The sequence below is a fragment of the Harmonia axyridis genome, chromosome 7, assembly GCF_914767665.1.
Source record: "Harmonia axyridis chromosome 7, icHarAxyr1.1, whole genome shotgun sequence".
Lineage (NCBI taxonomy): Eukaryota > Metazoa > Arthropoda > Insecta > Coleoptera > Coccinellidae > Harmonia > Harmonia axyridis.
The window spans coordinates 24,215,591-24,236,405 of record NC_059507.1 but is presented as its reverse complement, the minus strand read 5'-3'; the positions used below and the strand labels follow the sequence as shown (position 1 = coordinate 24,236,405).

General features: G+C 37.9%; 1 protein-coding gene and 1 long non-coding RNA gene across 2 annotated transcripts in view; both read left to right on the top strand.

Annotated features, from left to right (window-relative positions):
* Positions 1 to 20,815, top strand: part of LOC123683792 (carbonic anhydrase-related protein 10-like) — a 315,162-nt gene that overhangs the window by 282,112 nt on the left and 12,235 nt on the right. The gene's annotated exons all lie outside the window — the stretch shown is intronic.
* Positions 19,340 to 20,144, top strand: LOC123683795. The gene is made up of 3 exons (XR_006748053.1): positions 19,340 to 19,584; positions 19,646 to 19,764; positions 19,857 to 20,144. It is a non-coding gene; the product is annotated as an uncharacterized LOC123683795 (long non-coding RNA).

The following is a 20,815-nucleotide window of genomic DNA, read 5'->3' as shown; positions in this document are numbered from 1 at the left end:
CTTATTGCAACGCCAGAATCACTTCTTTATTATCGACTCTGAAAAAATTTCGCACAGAAGATGAGTATTTCATTCGCTTATATTCCGAAGTAGAAAAACTCCCAGAAGTAATGCCACCGAGTGCTAGACGTCGAAAACGTAAAATAGATTCCGAAATTCAGCTCACGGATAATTCCTCAATGAAACGGCTTTGTTGTGAAATTCTGGATTTAATTATAACATTTCATCACTTCATTTTTTGGAACTAATGAATTTTAATAAATTTGATATATACGTTCGTAATTTTCCGGAGTGTGGCCGACCCACATCTCGAGGGCACGAGCCGTCACTGGATACTATGTATCGAAATTAGCTTCGATATAACTAAAACTCAGGAAGCAGAAAACAATTGCCGAAATTAAAGAAAATGAATGAATGAATCAAGAAAATAATAATTTTCAGGATTCGACCGATATCAAAGAAGGACGTTAATTAACGTAATATAGATTTTGGATGCAGTCAGTCTGGAGATAGCATCTATAGTGAGCACATTCACTACAGATGCTATCTCCAGACTGACTTATTACGGTAAATGTGTTTTCATTTCCCTATGAAAATGAAAAGAAAAACAGAGGCAACAAACGCCACAGCTGACAAATCAAACGCATTAAATTGAAATTAAGAATTTTCTCAATTCCACAGTACAAGCTCACATTTCACCGAAAAATTAAGGAATAAAACAAACGTTCATTTGGCATGAACAATAAAGATGAATGAGTAAAATGGCCTGATACTGGATTATACAGCGTGCTCCAGTCCAGTGGGACATTTCCGTAAGAATAAATTTTTCGGCAGATCAATTCTCATTGTCATGTCAATTCGTCGGTGTACAGGTGTCCCAAATTCGATGCTTACTGCGAGCATCTCGAGAACTATAAAGGCGGCCACTCACGATGCTACCATGTTCGAGCGTTCGGATAATTTTACAGTCCGGCAGCTCGGGACACGACCGCACGACTGTTAATCAGAGAATGAACTTGACTGCCCGACTGGAATCTCTTGAACGCCTGCTTCCAAACGTTCGAAAAAACGCCTCGTGAGTGGCAGGCATTAGACTTACAGAAAAACACTCCAAGAAACCCCATTTTTTTTTCGAAAAAATAAGGTCAAAGATATGTTAATTCATTCTCTAGTGGGGCGTTTCTGAAAAATTACGCTATATCAGATATTCAAAAAATTCTAGAATTTTTATGATTTATATGGTACTCATAACAAATCGTAGAAATTAATTGCCATTTTAGAGATAAAAAGGAGAGTTGGTGTATCTCAAATAAGATACCCTTTATTTTTCAATGCAGTTTTTTAGCCGCAGATTTGTTGAAAAGGATCTCCTTATCGGTTTTTGTTTCAAATGTCATTCATTTAATTTTCATTTGGAGTACTTCGACTTCATTTTTTCGATGGGACAACTTATATAAACTAATCTCTCATTTATTTCGAAATTTAATTAATTTCGTGTTAATGATATAATTGTAATCATGTCATATAAGTATAGGTTGTACCATTTAATAAGAAATCAATTAGTCTAAGAGATATAAAGAAGTGTTGGTGTGTCTTTGATGGAACACTCTATATATGACGTAAATACAATCATACAATGTACACAAAAAGAATTAAATGTCGAAAGAAATGAAAAATATTCATATATAAGGTGTCTCATCAAAAATGAATTTAGAAAATTTAATATCTTTGAAACGAAATTGTCGCAGATGGTCTATTGAGTATCCCTCACAACATATCAGTATTTCCAAGTGTCCCCACTGGATTGCACTCTACTGAAACGCATTTAACAAATGAGCTGGTCATCAGATTTCGGTTGTGTAGACACCAAAAGAAAAACAAATCGATAATCTCACATCCTAAGTATTTTTAGATACTTATGTGTGCTTCTGGAGTTTCAATGTCACCCGAGAGTGCCCTTAAAGAATCTAGGATACTATTGATTTTTCTTCCTCTTGTTACCTCAACGGACTAAATCGGATGAATAGTTTATTTGAATTATAGAGCGGTGCGATGGAAGTTCTAACCTTCTCCAGCTTGAAACACTATAAATCTGACACAAAAACGTGATTTTTAAGCCGATATGTGATAGTGGGTTAAACATTCATAACTACACTTCTGAGTTAAAGAAAGCTTCAGCTGAGTTTATCTCAATTGATATTGGGTTTACGAAAAAGTTTGTGAATACTAAATTGTAGAGAATTTAATGCTCTACAACTTTGAAAATGGACGTTTTGATAGAAAATTCATCAGTTCAGAAGTTATGAGCAAAAACCGAAAAAAGTCCGAAAATGTTGAGGTTCTTCGGCCCTCCTCATGTAAGCACAGGATCTTCGTGTTGGATAACTTGACAGAGTCATCTCACAGCACCCTCAAACAACCTCTAGAAGTTTCATTGAGTTCGGAATTTTTTCCAGGTGAAATGTATGTAGGGTTTATATAAAAAAGGCCGCCGGTACTCAACTTTTGTTTATTTACACTATGTACAATTCAACTTCAATTGAATGTACAGCCACTGAACTTTCGTCTATTGTCTGATTATTCTAGTAGATCCGTCTATATCTAACGTCGAATTATCTAACTAACTGCGTCTAATATATTTCACGTAGAATCATATGCGTCTATCACGTCGAATTCTTTAACCTTTTCTGTCTAATCTCTAACATCGAATACCAACTATGTCCGTCTATTCTCTAACGTCGAATTCCACCCTCGTTCCTATATTGTATCGTACCCCAGTCTCAAGTCTCAAGTACCTCTTCCCCTTACGTCTCCCTATATCGATAAGAACTGCATGGTCCACCGTTTTAGGATCGATCGCGTAGTTTTCGTCTCGTAAAGTCAGTAGCGTATCATTCAGTTGGGTGTTAAGAATTCGGATCCCACATGTATATATCTACTGAACTTATAATACTTAAGAAATGTGTATTCTAGTATTTATTGAACTCGATAAATTTGAGGCAGTATTCGAAGCCGCCGCATCTGTTACAAGTTCTCATAGACGTAGTCAGATTAGCGAACATCTTCCTTCCGAATCAAGATTTAATTTCGAACAAATTGAATTCACGAAACCTATTTAATAAATTAATCCGCTATCCTAACGGAATCCCCACTGAAATATTCCGTTTCAGCTCTTGCGCCACACCGCTTCACCTGTGTGAACTTGAACCGTTACACATCCAATATTTAACTTTGAGCAGGCCGTGGCAGTGGGGGAGCTTCAATTGTTCCGAAGATTACGAATTTCCTTATGGTTTTGAGTGTAAACAACTTATAATTCATTAGCTGGCGCCCTTTTGGAGGCTTAAGGGAAAGATTAACTGACAAACTTCGGCGCTCATCTTGTTCCGGAAACGGGATTATCAGGAAGTGATCAAGGGAATGCGATTTGACAAAAATCCGGGGTTAGGGTGCATTATGAATGGATTGATTAGGTAAAGGAAAAAATGGGAAAGCACAGAGGGGTTTTTGGGCGCTAGCTCATTCAGTCATAAAAATGATTTACTTTGAAATGGTTAGAATAATAATAATAATAATAATAATAAATACTCTTTATTTCAGAATCGTCTCAAGTTCACAAAATGAAATGAAATAGTGTCAAAAAAAGTAGTATATTTTCTAGTTATTTCCTAAATAATCTTGTGGGCAATAGGGTTCCATATTCATTAACATCGAGAATATTTTCTTCTTAAATATTTTGTAGTTTGTGATGTTCTTTGTTTCATTTGGTAGATGATTGTATAATAGTAGACATCTGTATTCTGCTTGTTGTTGGGTTGTTGTAAGTCTATATTTGGGATAGTTATAATTCTGTGTTCTAGTTTCATATCTTTCTTTCAGATTCTTGTATTGTTCAAATAATTCATTTTTCTTATGTATAAACAGAATGCATTCTTGTATGGTAGCAGCATTCAAGATGTATTCATTAAATTCATTTGCTAAATTTTCCACGTTTCGTTTCCTAGGAATTTGGGTATCATAATTGTTTTTATGTAGAGAATGTACAATGGACCAGATTTTCTTATTTTTATTGTCTGAATTTTCTATGAGTTTTCCGAAGTTGTCAGTTTTGTTTTTGCTGAGCAGTTTATCATATTTTTGTTTTGTTATTATGTATTCATTCCAGAATTCTTTATTTTTAGTGCTCAGTATAAATAATATATCTAACTCATGTTTCGTTTGTTGAAATTCAGTATTGTTGTGTTTTGGTTTGTGTTTTTTAGATTTTATTGGATTTTTCATTAGAGGACAGCTGTTATTGAAGTGTTCAAGATAAATATCGTGAAATATATTAAATTGTTCATTAATGGTTTTTTGATCACACTCATAAACTGATGACCAGTTCTGTTGGGATAATGATTTTTTTGAATTGTTGAGGTTTTTTTCAGATAACGCTCTTATGTGAGTATAATTGATAGTTTTATTGAGTGAAAAAGATATTTTTTGTGCGAGGTGATCTGAATAGCAACACACTATATTATAAGGTGCTGAATTAACTTCCTGCTGCAAGTTTATTGTGAAAAAATGGTTACCAATGAATCATTCCAAATATTGCCCATTATTAAGTACAACTTTTTTCTATCTTTCTGGTAGAGACAGGTCCGTCGCCAGGATCGGCAAACCGGACATTTTGCCGGGGCGCTAAATTGTAGGGGCGCAAAGTCAGTTGATAAAACAAGACACTAGTCTTTTACTTTTTGACGCAAAAATGTTTTTTCAGTAGTATACTTCCAAGAGCCAATTTTTTTTTTTGATCAAATAGGCGTTCTCAATTATAGATATGGAAATACAAATAGACACCAAAATTCACCTTTGAGTACTACGTCGTCTTTTTACTATTGACGAATGGAGCATCGTACTTTTAAACAATTCAGGACGTTTTTTGATGAAATCGACAAAACCTCCTTTGATAAATTTGACAACGTGATTTTAAGTTGAAAAAGAGGATTTCATATGAAATTGAAATGATGCCTGAGAGGAATAACAGAGGCTCCTTCAAAGAAAATTCAGTTAAATAAGGCAATGCAGGTCGGCGAAATTTTATTGATGTTTTCATGTTAGTGGAACTGTTGAGCCAGACCATGAGCTATCAACCCGACACAAGTAATAATCTGACGGCGCAATATCTGGGGAATACGGCTTGTGGGGTAGGACTTCTCATTTGAGAGTTTCCCGATAAGTTTTAACGGGTTTGGCAACGTGAGGCCGAGAGTTGTCATGCTGTAGAACAACTTTATCATGCCTCGGCTCGTATTGTGACCGTTTTTCGTGCAGTGCACACGGCTTAATCGCATAGATTGAAGTCGATACCGTTCCCTAGTACTGGTACTGCCAAATACACAGCATTATCCTCGCAGCGTGAATATTCGGTGAGGACGACGACGTAGAAGCATGACCGAGCAGTCCCCATGACTTTATTTTCCTTGGGTTGCTGTAACAGATCCATTTTTCATAACTTGTGACGATGGGATTGGGTAAACTCTTCCTTTTCTTGCTGCGGAGGCACTTGCTGAGAAAACTACGTTCAACTGGACCCTTGGCTTCAATTCATAAGGAACTCAAGTTCCCTGTTTTTGAAAGATTTCGAACGCAAGGAAACGCTTGGCGGGTAAATGCAGAAGAAAGCTCTTCTTGCCTTTGGCACGGATCCTCTCCAACTTACCGTCTTTCAAGGTTTTTGGCCTTCTTTCACGTGGTCGGTCATCAACATCGAAATCACTAACTCTCAAGCGACGGAATGTATCACGGTACGTTATTTCACCTAGAATAGCATCTTCATAAACTTTTGGAGATCTGGACGCGCTTCAACCACCGTTTTCTTCTAATGGAAGAAGGAAATCAACACTTCCCACCAGAGATTCACGTCTTGACTTCACTTGACTTGAAATCAAATCAAGTAGTAGTTTTTCAATATCAAGTCAAGTATTTATTTATCAAGTACTTGAATTCTATCAAGCTACTCGATTTTTAGCAGTTTTGTTGTGTAGTGTCACATCAATAATGAAATGATGAAATGAGAAAGAACCTTGTAAAAAGCACTTTTATTTATTAAAATTTTTGGTAGAAAAGAATCTACTATTTGAAAATGGAAACACAAATTTAATCACTATAATTCATTACAGAACGAAATTGATCTATGAGAAAATACGATTTTTTAGTATTCAGAATCCTCCATGCACAGTTTGATTACATAATTCTCCTTCCAGGATCTAAAGCACATGAGGCATCTTATGGATTTGTCGCATAATCTATTGCGAGTTTTTGTAACTGTCAGAGCCACTGTGGTAAATTGTTTTCAACTATAGCTAAAGATGTTGGCGACCTGGCGATAATAAAAAAATCTTTGGCCATGCTTAGAAAAGCATTTTCGTTCACCACCATTCTAAAATAGCTTCATAACTATCAACACGAGGTTCAGACAGGAATGTATCTATTTTATAATGCCAAGCTATTTCATTTGCTCGTTTTATAGAATATTTCTTGAATAAACTAAAGATATCGAAGTCGAACTCACTGTATTATTTTGAGCTTCTTTTCTTCAGCTATATGTACATATCTTCCCTATGTTTAAATACTTGAATATTTTCTACTATAGTATAAAACGAAAAACTAACGATCACATAAGTGGATAAATAAGCTTTTTAGACACGTGTTTCGGGCTTTTGGCTCTCATCAATACGGTGAAAAAGTGTAAAGATGAATAACACTTGGAGGAAAACAACTAACAAACGGAGTCAACAACAGAAACCAGCCGCCCATTTGTGTTTTTCGTATAGGCAGCCCCAATGAGTTTTTGGGGAACAACCCACTTCAACACCTAGACAGCTATAGCTACCTGCGTGACATCCGAGTGCAGAAACAACAAATATGTATATATATAATCAAAATCCCATTGATACCTTTCGGTGTTTGAGTCAAAAACATTTATACAATTCTATCAACTTTTGGACTTGACGAATTCTCTCCAGTCTTTCCTGTTTGCCGTCAACGCTTTAGCTTCTGTGATGTTTTTCCCTCTTGTCGTGATTTCCTGCGCAACCATATCGTCCCAACTTAGTCTTGGTCTTTTCTTGTCCACTCTCGCCTACCATATCTGTCTTCCAGGTCTCTCTTCTTCCATTCTAATCGAGTGACCCCACCATCCTATCTGTCTTTCTCCCACATAATCCTCCATTGACTCTATCTTCAAGTCTCTCCTAACATCCTCGTTCTTCCACCTATCCAATCTTTTCCTTTATGATCTCATCCAAAAAAATGATGAAAAGTGCCGGGCTCAAAACTACAACAAATATGTGATAATAATTAAAAGTATTACAAAACAAAAAAAAAGAAGAATCTTCATGCAAAATGCAAAAATGGGAAAGTCCAGATGAACAAGTCTGAGTGTAGCTCTCTGATCTACTCAACCAAATGTGTAAAGGATAACGAGGGCAGCTGGTTCCTATCAGGGTCGCCGCCAGGAGCGGCATACCGGACATTTTGCCGTGGCGCAAAATTGTAGGAGCGCAAAGTCAGTTAATAAAACAAAACTTTTTGTCTTGTCTCTTTACTTTAGTCTTATAAATAGAGCGTCGTACTTTTAAACAAAGCAGGACGTTTTTCGATGAAATCTACAAAATGTCGTTTGATAAATTTGACAAGGTGATATCAAATTGAAAAACACGATTTCATATGGAATTGAAAAGATGCCTCAGAGGAATAACGGAGGCTCCTTTTAAAGAAAATTCTTATGAATTAGGCGGAGCAGGGCGGCGAAATTTTATTTTGCCGGGGCGTTCAAATGTCAGGCGATGGCCCTGGTTCCTACTATTGGCTCCGTGTTGACTCCAAGTGTTGTTCAACCTTCAACTTTTTCACTGTACTGATGAGGGCCGAAAGCCCGAAACATGTGCCTTCGGTTGGCCCTTTTCCTTGAGGGATGTCCGTTATCATTTTCATTATATTATTATCACTGTTATGTTGTCAGTATCTCCATCTGTTTGAAGTTGCAAAGCTTCCCACTGCACCCCATATAATAACAATCGTACACCGATCCAAGTCTCCACTTCAAAAGAAGAGGAAATCAGATCTGCGAAATGCGCGGGTTTTTCCTCGAGATCGGGACCTCAACCCACTCTCCCTCTTCCTCGATTCTGCAGCAATTTTTTCGTCAGCTCATTTCCGTCGATTCAAAACGATACACTCCCACCGCCACGCGCTGAGGTTGGGTGGAAGTTGCCTGCCAAGATTTTCTATTAGCGGCATAGGAAATGGAATACTCCATCTAATGTACGTCAGGGTATCACAAAGGAAAATATGACGATGACACCGTATATTCACGTGTGCGGGATAGTTATTTCAAAGGCGGAAATTGAAATCCGGACAATGGTGTGGGTCGGACATCGTTCTATGTTGACGGCGTTTGTTGCTCGTTTCAATTGAAGGTGTATAAGGACAGGGGCGATAATTGGAGGGATCAACATGTGACCCTGGAGCTCATTTCGTTTGAGATCAGTACTACCAACCTCTCTCTAGTAATCCCTCATACGATACCATTTCCGGATGTATATCTTGCCAAATCTGAGAAAAAACGTGAAAGCCTGTTTTTATATACCACTTGTTGAATGTAATATGACAATTTTTTGTGCGTGGAATCTTCACCAGTATTACCAGATTTAGTGAAAATCTACTTTTTCAGTAGATTTTTCACATTTCATGAAGTTTTTAGTAGAAAGAAATCATTTGGTAGATTTTAGTTGTTTTAAAAATCTATCCGAGACGGATGTCTAGACTGTTCATTGAGGTCTACATTCTATGTGATTCTAGAAGATCCTACCTAATGAACATAATAAAATCATAAAACTTCTTTGGTGGATGTCGGCTGAGAATAAATACGAAGAATAATGGAATATCCAAAGGGAACCTCATTGAAAACATATAGTGTTTGAACTTCATTTGAAAATATACCATTATCTCACATTTGGTATTCTATTTAGTGGAAAAAAATATATGTAACTGGAATTTCATTGACAAAATTAAGTAACTGAATATTTCAGATTTGAATATATTCATTTCATATCACAAAATCATTTTATTGATGACCTTTAGTTCATAGAGAATTTTTTTTATCAGTATATGAGTTTCAATTTCGAAACGTATCTTTGATCTAGTACCTCGAACACTCATGTTCAAAGAATTTTGTATTTGGTTATTTTTATAGGGTTTATTGAATATCTTCGCCAGCGATTAAATTCTTTGGCAATATTCTAAGTTATTTGGGAAAAGAAGTTTCATGGAAATAATTTTCACGATGTCACAGGTAAAATTCGATCCATTCTTTCACGATTTCTTTAAAAATTTTCTTGTTTTATTTTCGAATCTGTACTCATCTGTACCAAATATCCTATTCATGAGGTAAAATTTAACCATAAAAGACATTAGAATAAAGTGTATGCTGAATAATGTGAAAATATAATGCAGCCTAAATTTTGTCAAGAAGTATGTCAGTATATTTTTGGTAGATTTCTGAACGATGTTGGTAGATGTTTAGTAGATTTCTGCGGCAAGTTTAGTAGATTTACCATATTCAAATCTGGTCACGCTGATCTTCACTATCGTATCACTCAAACTTAAATGAAAACCAGCAAAAAATGTTTCTTGTTCTGGAGAATGAAGGAGTATTCGCAGTTAATCAGTTTTCAGCGAATAACAAGAGTTATAATATTGAGAATATTCAGTGGAAAATGCGGGGACATCCAATTTCTCAGTTTGACCGGGCAAGAATAGTAGCCCTATTTAGTAAATCGGAAATTATTGAAACTATTGAAATTATTGGGATTATTATTCAGAAAGAATATACGTTTAAATTCAGAAGAGCGGTCGAGACTTGTGTAAACTGATCTTATCTTGGAAGCAGTATATATTCTTTATCGATTATTGCTTTTCATTACTTACCGTCTCACTGCGTTGGTGATATCGATATATTTTTCACGGATAAGAAAAATATATTTAGATACGGGGAAATCTTGGCTTATCTAAGTTCAGTGAATGCTTGTTGGTCACATATGACACAGCAGAAAATCCGTCAGGCTGTAGGCAAATTCGAAGTATGGTTCTAGCTGAGACAGCAAAAAAAAAATTTGCTTGAGCTGGTGGGGTCTGTTGACGAAAAATGAAGGATTGATGAGGCTTGAGTTTTTTTAGTCAGTATCGCTTAGGGTCTCTTATTGAGAAGGGTTTAGAATTAGAAGGTCGGTCGCGAAACCGGACTTAGATTAAAACAATTTCTTTCAGAGCAATTTTTTTCAAGGTTGAATCAGAAATAAAGGAAATTTAGTAGATGATAGAGAGTTGAAGGAATTTTAAGTTTTTTTTGGAAGAAGGAATTGTTTTAACTCTAAGAACTGTTGAATTAGGTCAGAAATAGTAAAACAGGGTTTTTTTGGGATGAAGTTTTGGAATTTGTTTAGGTATAAATTAGATTAGCTCGGAGTTCGCGGATCGGGAGTGAAGTTATTAAAAAAAGGAATTACACGTTTCGAGTGAACAGTTTGAAGGAATTAAAACTAGATTTAGGCAGGGCCTAAAATACTCACCTAGCATCGTGGGATAAGGGCAAGTCTTTTGGCTATTTAATTTTTATTTTTATTTGTTGATTTTTGAATGCTTTTTCGATGAAAATAAGTTTATTTGAGTAGGTTCGATCCTCCCAATTTCAAAGTTGGTTATTTTGTTTCTTTTTTTTGAATAACTGATTATTTGAGACATTTTTTTATCATAAAGTTTTGGCCGTTGAGTCAAAAAATATAGAAATTTCGTGGATATTGCAATTTTGGATATTTGTATTTTTTTCTTTATTGAATTCAGTTTTAAAATTTCAATCGACTTTTATTAACCCAGTAAACTAATCCTGTCCCTAGAGAAAGAAGGTCAACTAAAAAGACCTCTCCATTGAAGCGACGGGCCGGACTCACACATAACATCTTTGTGAATTTACATAATTATTAATTCTCCGAGACCTCTGGAAAGCCTCTCTTCCAGGGGTTGAAAGAACATCTCAACCGGAGATAAGTGAACGGTGGGCAACATTCTCTGACCAACCCGTTCATGACACCTACATCAGGAATCATTTTCGAACAACCAGACTGCGCAACATCCAAGTGTTCCACGGACTTTAGTAAGGCGCATAGTGGCCCTTTTCCTGGAAACCGGCAGCGTTGCCCGGAGACCGGTGCCTGATCGACCCAAAGTGAGATATGTAAGGAATGACTATTAGATCACAAATATTACTCGAAGGAATTGAACAGTATCTATAACAACCCTCCGAAGTCTATTTTTGAAAATCTTTACACGATTAGTCCCAACCAGTACCATGAGGAGACGGTTGCATTCCTCAAATTTAAGGGCAAGAAGACCTTTCGGCTATCAGCTTGAAATAGAGCTACCCGTCGGCAGATCACCATCAAAACTGGCTTTTACCGCAATGGCACAACGTACTATTTTCGGACGAGTTACGTTTATTCGGTTTACGAAGTGATATTCGGCGAAAAAGGGGTTTTGAGAGGTCCAGGCAGACGTTCGTTATTATCTTACTCGCAAAAATCTGTCTTATATCTAATACCCTCGATATTTCATAAATTTCTCGACTAGGGAATGTATACTCTTTTCTGTACATAATTTTTGAAATCAATTTTTACATGATGTCTAAGCTCCTCTTATGACAATCCAATACCCCTCTTCATCCAATAATCCCATATAAGAGTTGAGACTGTACCAATGCATCATAAAGTATTTGCAGGTGTCTTGTAGATCGGTTATTCTTTCGAATGACTAAATCTATACGCTATACCTCTTAATTTTTTCACTAAGAAATTCATATCTTCATCCCATTTTAAATTCTGATGATTTGTATCATAATTTCCTATTCTAAAATACTTGCTTCCTTTAGTTAAATCGAACTTTCTGAACTACAGTTGGAAAATGTGTAGTTACAAAAAGTAAACGTTCCATAACGTCGATCAATTTTGAAAATTGTCTTTTTGTATGTCAAAATTAGAAAAAGAAGTTAGTGCAACAGACGACAGATCATATTGCTGCATTCGAGTAGAAGAGTCGAATTTTCCGGTTTGCCTAGTGATTTTTCTAGAGCAGAAGTGCAAGGGACACCTCTGAGTAATACTCTATTAAGGCCGTGTGTCTGCTTCTGACTTCCTAATCCCGAACGGGCGCAAACGGCAGGCCGTAAAATGAATATATAACTGCTCTTTCCATCATTGTGCCGAAAGTTAATTCGGTTTATACGAGATCATTAACATTTATTGGAGAGTAAGCGGAAAATTAAAACGATTTATCCGGGTTTGAGTGGGAGGTCGTCGGAAAAGTCAATTGGCTGTTCAGCGTCTTCGGCGAACGACGACGGGCGCTGTTTTCCATCTCCGGGGCAAGGGCGTAGATATGGGAGAACTAGGGGTAATTATCTTCAAATCTTGTCAAACCCAGAACTACTAAAGTTCAAATCATCCCAGTTAAAACTCCAGCTGGTTCAATCGAATATTATTTCAAAAGGAGTATTTTCATTCCATTGTTGGATAATGTACTGGTAGATCTCGAATTCCGTTTCCATAATGATGTGTACGAAGTCTTTGACTTGTACATGAATTCAAACCAAAGATTCCTGAGGTCAAAGGAGGAAACACTTTTTTCTTTTGCCATTTTTTCCGATTTGACTCGGTTGAGAAGATACAGGCTGTTGAGAATCCATAAAGAAATTTAACTTTTAGTTATCTCGAAAATGAAATGGAATCGAAGGAAATGATTATCGGAATATAACATTCTATCAAAGTCCCGTCAACTGAAAAATGCCAGCTAAACTTACTACTCAAGTGAGAGAAAAAATCGAATCAGCAAAAAAGGTAAAAGTGTTTTTTCAGACCTCAGGAATCTTCGATTGAAATATATGTACAAGTACCCTGTATAATTTTATTCCCTGCACAGTTCAAAAAATTCCAAAAAAATAGTATCATTTTCGTTTTAAAGAATCAGAGTTGTGTAGTAAGTGAGTAAAGTGAAAAGAAATCCATTATTCTTCCTATAGATAGTTCTAGCTATCTGTATCTCGCGTTGTATAAGTCCAATCGGGTTCTACTAGATGGCGTTAAAAAGATGAGATTTCGTATAAAAAATACGTTCATAGTTTTTCTTCGATGAAGGCAAAATGCTAGCCAGTCGCCTGAAAATGTGAATAGTGCCAATCTTGCTCATTGTCGGTTTCGTCGTTTCCGTTGCAGTAATTTCGATGTCAGAAATGCATCATGCACTGAAAGGCCAATATTGTTGAAAATATAAATCATGGACTTTGTCGACTGCGACCGTCATGTACTGTTTCTATTTCCTGAGAGCTAAAGATTGTACAAAAAACCGTTTAGAATATTTGCATGAGGCTGGTCTCAAGAAGAAGCTCGATGTATGTGTGCCACACGAGTTAACGCATAAAACCTCACAGACATCTGCGAATCGCTACTGCATCGCAATAAAATCGACCCATTTTTGCAGCGGTTGGTACTGATGGTGAAAAGTGGATCACTTACGACAACGTCAAGTGAAAACGGTCGTAGTCCAAATGGGTGAGCCGGCAAAACGGTGGCCAACCTAAGATTGACGACCAGAAAAGTTTTACTGTGTGTTTGGTGAGAAGTATATTTGCTTGGATTAAGGCTTATCTATCCAACCGCACTGTTCGAATTAGGGCCAATCGTTCTCTCTCTGTTCAAGATGTGCCTTTAACATCTGGTGTTTCTGGATGCTCTGGATCTTTTCATAGCAAGATCTACTAATTTGGGAATTTTTTTTGTGTGTATTGCTGTTTAAGTTTATATAATTATTTCCTCTACTCTTATATTTGTATTAATGATGATAATAATATGAGTTTTCGCATGTACAATACGTTCCTGGAGTTTGGCCCGTTACTCCCGACTCAGCCTGTATATAGTTCTTAAGGTATTATTACTAACATTCGATTCTGAAGAAAAAAATTCTGGGAAATAGGGGGGTTCTTCGTATGCGGTTGGAACTTTCGACTTCCTCGGTGGCTCAGTTGGTTAGAACGCTGAACTAGTTATTTGAGGGTTGCGGGTTCAAGTTTCGGCCGAGGAAGTACTTTTTCAGGAAATGGAAAATTGTCAGCAAGTTAATTACCTGATGTTATTTTCTTATATTATATTCGTATCTATTTCTAATGAAATTATTGATGTGTACCTGACGAAAACCCTTCCCCCACAAGAAAAAGAAAAATCTACGCTCTTGGATTTATCCGAGTTTGAGTAGGGGGTCGTCGGAAAAGTCAATTGGCTGTTCCGCGTCTTCTGCCGACGGGCGCTGTTTTCCCGGCCCCGGGGACGCTGGGAAAACTCTCCGGAAAACTCCCGGAGCACCGTTAAACGGTCGTTGTCGCGCAATTACCGCAAGTCATTTCGGATGCGCGCCCGCCGATGTTAATTTTATTGTGTTTTACGGGACGGACGAGATTTCGGCCGGTAATTGGGTTTATTAAAATTTATAACGATCCGTCTTTTCGCATTTTCCTATCTTCGCGCATTTTTGGATCTCGCGTCCCTTCCTTAATGACGCGTCGTGCTCGCGCGCTACATCAAAGGCCCGAAGTTTTATAAGGAATAGGGGTTTTGAAGGGCGAGTTTGGATTTTTAGCGGTTGTATGTAAGTCTGGCGTTCGTCGTCCGACAAGAAGAGATGTTAGAGATATGACATAGGATTCGATCTCACAAACACGACATAAGATGATTTTATTGTAGTGATTGTAACGATTCGATCGTTTATACAGGGTGTTCCAAATTAAGTCGGCACCATTGCCAACTCCGTTATTATTGATGCTACAATGTCGGTTAAATGGGCAAACTAGTAGTATTTTTAGTGGTCTTCTCGATGCCGAAAAAAAAAATTGACAGTCGCGTTGTCATAATATTTCATAAAATGATATTTTTTTAAATAGAACACCCTATATTTTTTCATGCATTTCGATTCGTAATAACATTCTCAACAACAAAGATAATAACACCTATCTTCCTAAAGTGGAAAATGAGTGACTTATTTTGAAATATTTATTTCTTTCACTAGTACAAAAGATGTATTTGTTTTGGCGAATAAAACCTCATGATTGCCCAAACACCCAGAATAAGAGAGTAAAAGAAAAAGTGCTCTGTGATGTGAACTCGTGATCATCATGTTGCAACACTCAATTGACACCACTAAGCTATTTGGTATTGATATAAAAAACGATAATTTCCATCTTAAAGCCATTCAGCTAGCCGCATTCATTTTGTGAATCAATAGTGCCAATAGAAGGGCCCAACAAGAAGGCGCTGTCCAAACACCCAGAATAAGACAGTATAAAGAAAAAGTGCTCTGTGATGTGAACTCGTGAAACCTGTGATCATCATGTCGCAAAACTCAATTGACACCACTAGGCTATTTGGTATTGATATAACGGAGTTGGCAATGGTGCCGATTCAATTTGGAACACCCTGTATAATATTAATGTAGGATCCAGTCATTGTTCCCGGTAAATAATTGACATGGTCAACAGGATGCTTGGAGACCTATTAGTTTCATCAAGCGTCGAGGGCATGACAGTTTCAATTAATTTCCAGGGAACGATTTGCTATTATACATAACGTAAAAAGAAAGTTTTAATTCTTCGAAGTGTCGAAGATGTGTCATGTCGGTTTTGATCTTAAGAGATTTACTGGGGGGTTGGGAAAGCTCGAAAACCAGACGGTGGTATCACATCTGCGTATCACGTTCTGGTCCTTCGATTTCCAGGAATCCGCGAAGAGATTTGTGGGCGGTACGCCAAAACTCTTATTACAGTAGGGGTGGTACTTGCTATTCTCCCCGATATCGGGGTGATGCTAAGGGTGTGGCCAAATCGGAAGAAGGGAAGTCGATAGTCAGGTTAGGTGAGTAATTCAAAGCCGGTAGAGAGTTAAAGTTACGTCTAAGTCGAGTTAAGAGTAAGTTCGGTCGGTCAAGACTTAAGACGGACGACATGAAGACGAAAAGACGGTTCGCGGACTAGAATAAGACGAGTCGCGAACGAATTAAAGACGAGACGACCGAAACTTAGAAAGTAGGATGAAGGCGTGATATTCTAAGACGTTTCGTTATTAACACTGAACGATATGAGGAAATTCAGTACCGTATATACTGTGTTTGTACTCTAAGTGTGGCTCTGTAAATATATGTAGATAATTAGAAGAGTTTAATCATTGCAAACCCGAGCAAAGCCACAGAGAAGAAGAGGAAAGGCCAAGTAATCGAATCATACCTCTAGGCGATCGATTAACCAAGCCTACATTAATATTAATCATTATTATTATTAATAATATTAAAGAGGTTGAGTGAAAGTAGCTATGCTAAACTTCGCCTCTTGATATGTATTTTTTTCTTGAATGAAGGCAATTTATTATTATTATATTAGAGATTCACGGCTTGACTTGATTTGCAAACAACTTGACTTGAGTTGAAATCAAGTCAAGTTCATGTCTAATACTCAACTTATCTTGACCAGAATTCAAGTCGAGTAGTAATTTTTCAATGTCAAGTCGAACCGAATTTATTTATCCAGTACTTGGAAAATCAAGTACAATCTATCAAGTAACTCAATTTTCATCAATTTCCCTCTGTAGTGTGCACCTGAATATGAAAACGATGAATTTAGAAGAATCCTTGCAGAAAACTCTTTCATTTATGGAACTTATTTCATACAAGAACCATAAATATCAACTATTTTGAAATGGAAACACAAATAAAATCACCATGAAATATAAAAAAAACAAAAAAATATTGAGAAACCTCCAAGCATTGTTTGATTACATAATTGTCGCTTAAACAACGTTTAGAAGTTATTAAAGTGTTTCATCAAATTAAGTGCTCATTAGTGAATACTGGGGGAATTTAAAAAAAATTCATAAACGACATTATTCAGTTAATAGGCTCAATATTCCTCATAATGTGAAGAAATTTTAATATGAATTTTCTTTACACGATACATTAGTATCAGCACAACAAAGAAATACACACAATGAATTGTTAGCATCAATTGTAAGACAAAATCCAAATTTATCGGTTCCATGTTTTTTTCAAACAATTGAATCTTCCCAAACAAACTTGTGTAGAATTAAAAAAACAAAAAGATTCGAGTTAACATCCTTACGAAATTCAACTGGTTCAAGAATTGAGGCAAAAAAGCAATATCAAAGAAATTGATACTCATGAATTTCTGCGTAAAGCATTTGATTCTTACTCGGCGCTTTTACCGCTTGGTCTCCGGACTGTCATACCGTCCCTTGTGGAAACGCAAATAACTCGAAACATCACACCTCAAACCCACAAAGGGAAGCTCTTCGCAAAAATACCGCAATCCAGGAATCCGGTCTCTAGCGGCAACCATGTGGGAGCGTCGCATGGCACAATAAACATCTCCGGATCCGAATTTATCACGTCACATTGAAACGCGGACGTCACGACAGCCTCACGCCCGGGCGGGCGGCAACCCGCCTTGAAAAATCGTTGACAATCCCGAAATAAGAGAGAGGACAAAATAAGAAGTTTGTTTAATGGCGAATCCCGAATCTTTTCGCGAGGCCTAATGTGCACTTTGCATGCTTCGTGTCGGGCGCGTTTGATAGATGACTCTGGGCCCCGGAGAAAAGCCCGGGTAATGGAAAACCCTCGGAGTTTCCACCGCCCCGGTCCACGTCTCTCCCTGCTACAATCATTAATTGAATCTGAGACACGGGACTTCTATTATGATGCATTTACCGCCCTCCCTTGTATGTTACGTTTTCAGCGAACTTGTAAACATTAATTATGCCCCCGGGCGTGAGCGTGCCATCAACAACTCCTATTATGACCTCGCATATTTTCTCATTTTCCTGTTTTTTTTTTTTGCGCGCGCCCACCTAGACGGTTCTGATATAAATATGGAGGATTAAGGGGGAGTAGGATCTTCGCATAAACGAACTGACGACCGGGTGTGGGCATGTATATCATCGCTCGGTTAGGTGGGCGTGAAGTGGATTTTAACGCCCACCCAATAAATTTTGAGTTTGTTCATCTGTTGCCGTTGAAATCAAAGTTAACGTCCGGTTGTGTGGGCGTTAAGTGTAGGTTGGGATGTGAATGTTATTTTAACGCCCATTCAATGAAAACGAGTTTCATGCATTAACAATGCTCGTAGTCGTATTAATTATACCCCAGAGCATCAACAACTTCTATTATGACCTCGCATATTTTCTCATTTTCCTGTTTTTTTTGCGCTCGCCCACCTAGACGGTTCTGATAGAAATATGGAGGATTAAGGGGGAGTAGGATCTTCGCATAAACGACCGGGTGTGGGCATGTATATCATCGCCTGGTTAGGTGGGCGTGAAGTAGTTTTGCGGGCGTGAAGTGTATTTTAACGCCCACCCAATAAATTTTGAGTTTGTTCATCTGTTGCCGTTGAAATCAAAGTTAACGTCCGGTTGTGTGGGCGTTAAGTGTAGGTTGGGATGTGAATGTTATTTTAACGCCCATTCAATGAAAACGAGTTTCGTGCATTGACAATGCTCGTAGTCGTATTAATTATGCCCCAGAGCATCAACAAATCGTATTATGACCTCGCATATTTTCTCATTTTCCTGTTTTTTTTTTCGTGCGCGCCCACCTTAACGGCGCTGATAGAAATATGGAGGATTAAGAGGTAGTAGGATTTTCGCATAAACGAACTGACGACCGGATGTGGGCATGTATATCATCATCGCCTGGTTAGGTGGGCGTGATGTAATTTTGCGGTTGTGAAGTAGATTTTAACGCCCATCCAATAAATTATGAGTTTGTTCATCTGTTGCCGTTGAAATCAAAGTTACAACGCCCGGTTGTGTGGGCGTTAAGTGTAGGTTGGGATGTGAATGTTATTTAACCGCCCATTCAATAAAAACGAGTTTCGTGCATTGACAATGCTCGTAGTCATATTAATTATCCCCTTCGGGCATGTATATCACCGCCCGGTTAAGTGGGCGTGAAATAGTTTTGCGGGCGTGAAGTGATTTTGCGGGCGTGAAGAATATTTCAACGCCCACCCAATGAATTTTGAGTTTGTACGTCCGTGGCCGTTGAAATCAAAGTTGACGTCTGGGCGTGTGGGTGTTAAGTGTAAGTTGGGATGTACGAACTTATTAGAATAATGTTTATTTCCCAAAACAAAATTAACAAAAAAAGTTCTATACAATCAGTAAATATAGTATAAATATTTTTTTTTTTTTTTTTTTTTTTTTTTTAACCACCTTTATAGGGTATGGCTTGAGGAGCGAGAATGCCGGGCCGAGTTGGCCAAGGCATTGTTACTCACTGGTCAAAAATCCGCGTACAATTCTTGTCGTCCACAAGATCACCTCTCTTTGTGCATCCGATATGAGTCTCTCTTCCAATCCAAGATGGTGAGTATTTTCAACTAAATGTTCCTCAACCAGTCCATTCGTGCTGATGATAAGGGGAAGTATCGTAGTGCTGGTGAGTTTGTAGATTTCTTTTAATTCGAATGACAGGTCATGATATTTAGTCCTTTTTTCAGTGTAAGCTCTTTCGATGTTGTCATCCGCTGGAATGGTGATGTCGATGATTATCACCTTCCTGTTCGCTTTGTCGAATATGACAATGTCGGGTCGATTGTGTGGAACAGGCCTGTCCGTGGTAAGTAGAGAATCCCAATATAACCTAGTTCCATCATTCTCCAGTATTTCCCTTGGTATATACTCATGCACCTTCTTTGTTTCTTTTATTAGTCCGGCTTGGATGGCAATGGCCTGGTGGTATATCTTGGCCATAGCGTTGTGGCGATCTGTGTACTCTCTGGGAGCCATTACCGAACAGGACGAGGTGATGTGCTGAATGGTTTCAAGCGACTGAGCACACTTGCGGCATCTATCATTAGGTATGTTTTTCCCTATTATATTTTTCAGGTACGCTCTTGTGGGGACCACCTGATCTTGGATGGCCGCCAACCTGCCCTCCGTCTCGGCAAATAGATATCCAGATTTGAGGTAGGAGACTGATTTTTCTTTATTGACTGTTCTTCGTTTCAGGGCCGTCGGATATCTACCATGAAGGGCTTTGCCATGCCATTCTTCAGATAATTTCTCAGATGTAGGAGGTTCAGTTGGTTGGTTGCTGGATGCAAGGTTCAATGCTGTGATGTTCTCATCTTCTTTACACAGAACTCTGGAGAATGGTGTGTTTTTTTTGTAGAAATAGTTCCTCATTTCTATTACAGCTTTATGGTGTGCTGTTTCGACGCTTTGCAAACCTCTCCCACCATCTTTCCTCGGTATGTATAGCCTATTAACTGATGCGCGTGGGTGGTGTATTCCATGCCTCGTTAGGAGCTTTCTCACCTGTATGTCAATGTCCTTAAGGTCTGCTGCGGACCATTTAACAACTCCGAAGGAATAGGCCAAGTAAGGCATCGCCCAGGTGTTTATCGATGTGACCATTGCCTTGGCATTCAGTTTGCATTGCAGGATTTTGTTCACTCTATTCAGAAATTTAATCCTGAACGTGGTTTTGGTTTCAGCAGTCTTTATTTCCAACCCTTGTTTTATGCCCAGATACTTATAGGTTTCTTCTGTGTTTAGTCTTTGGATCTCTATTCCGTCCTGCACCAGCATTCCTTCTCCCTGCATGAGTTTACCCCTTTTCACATGTACGACCGCACACTTGTCAAGCCCCATCTCCATTTTGATTG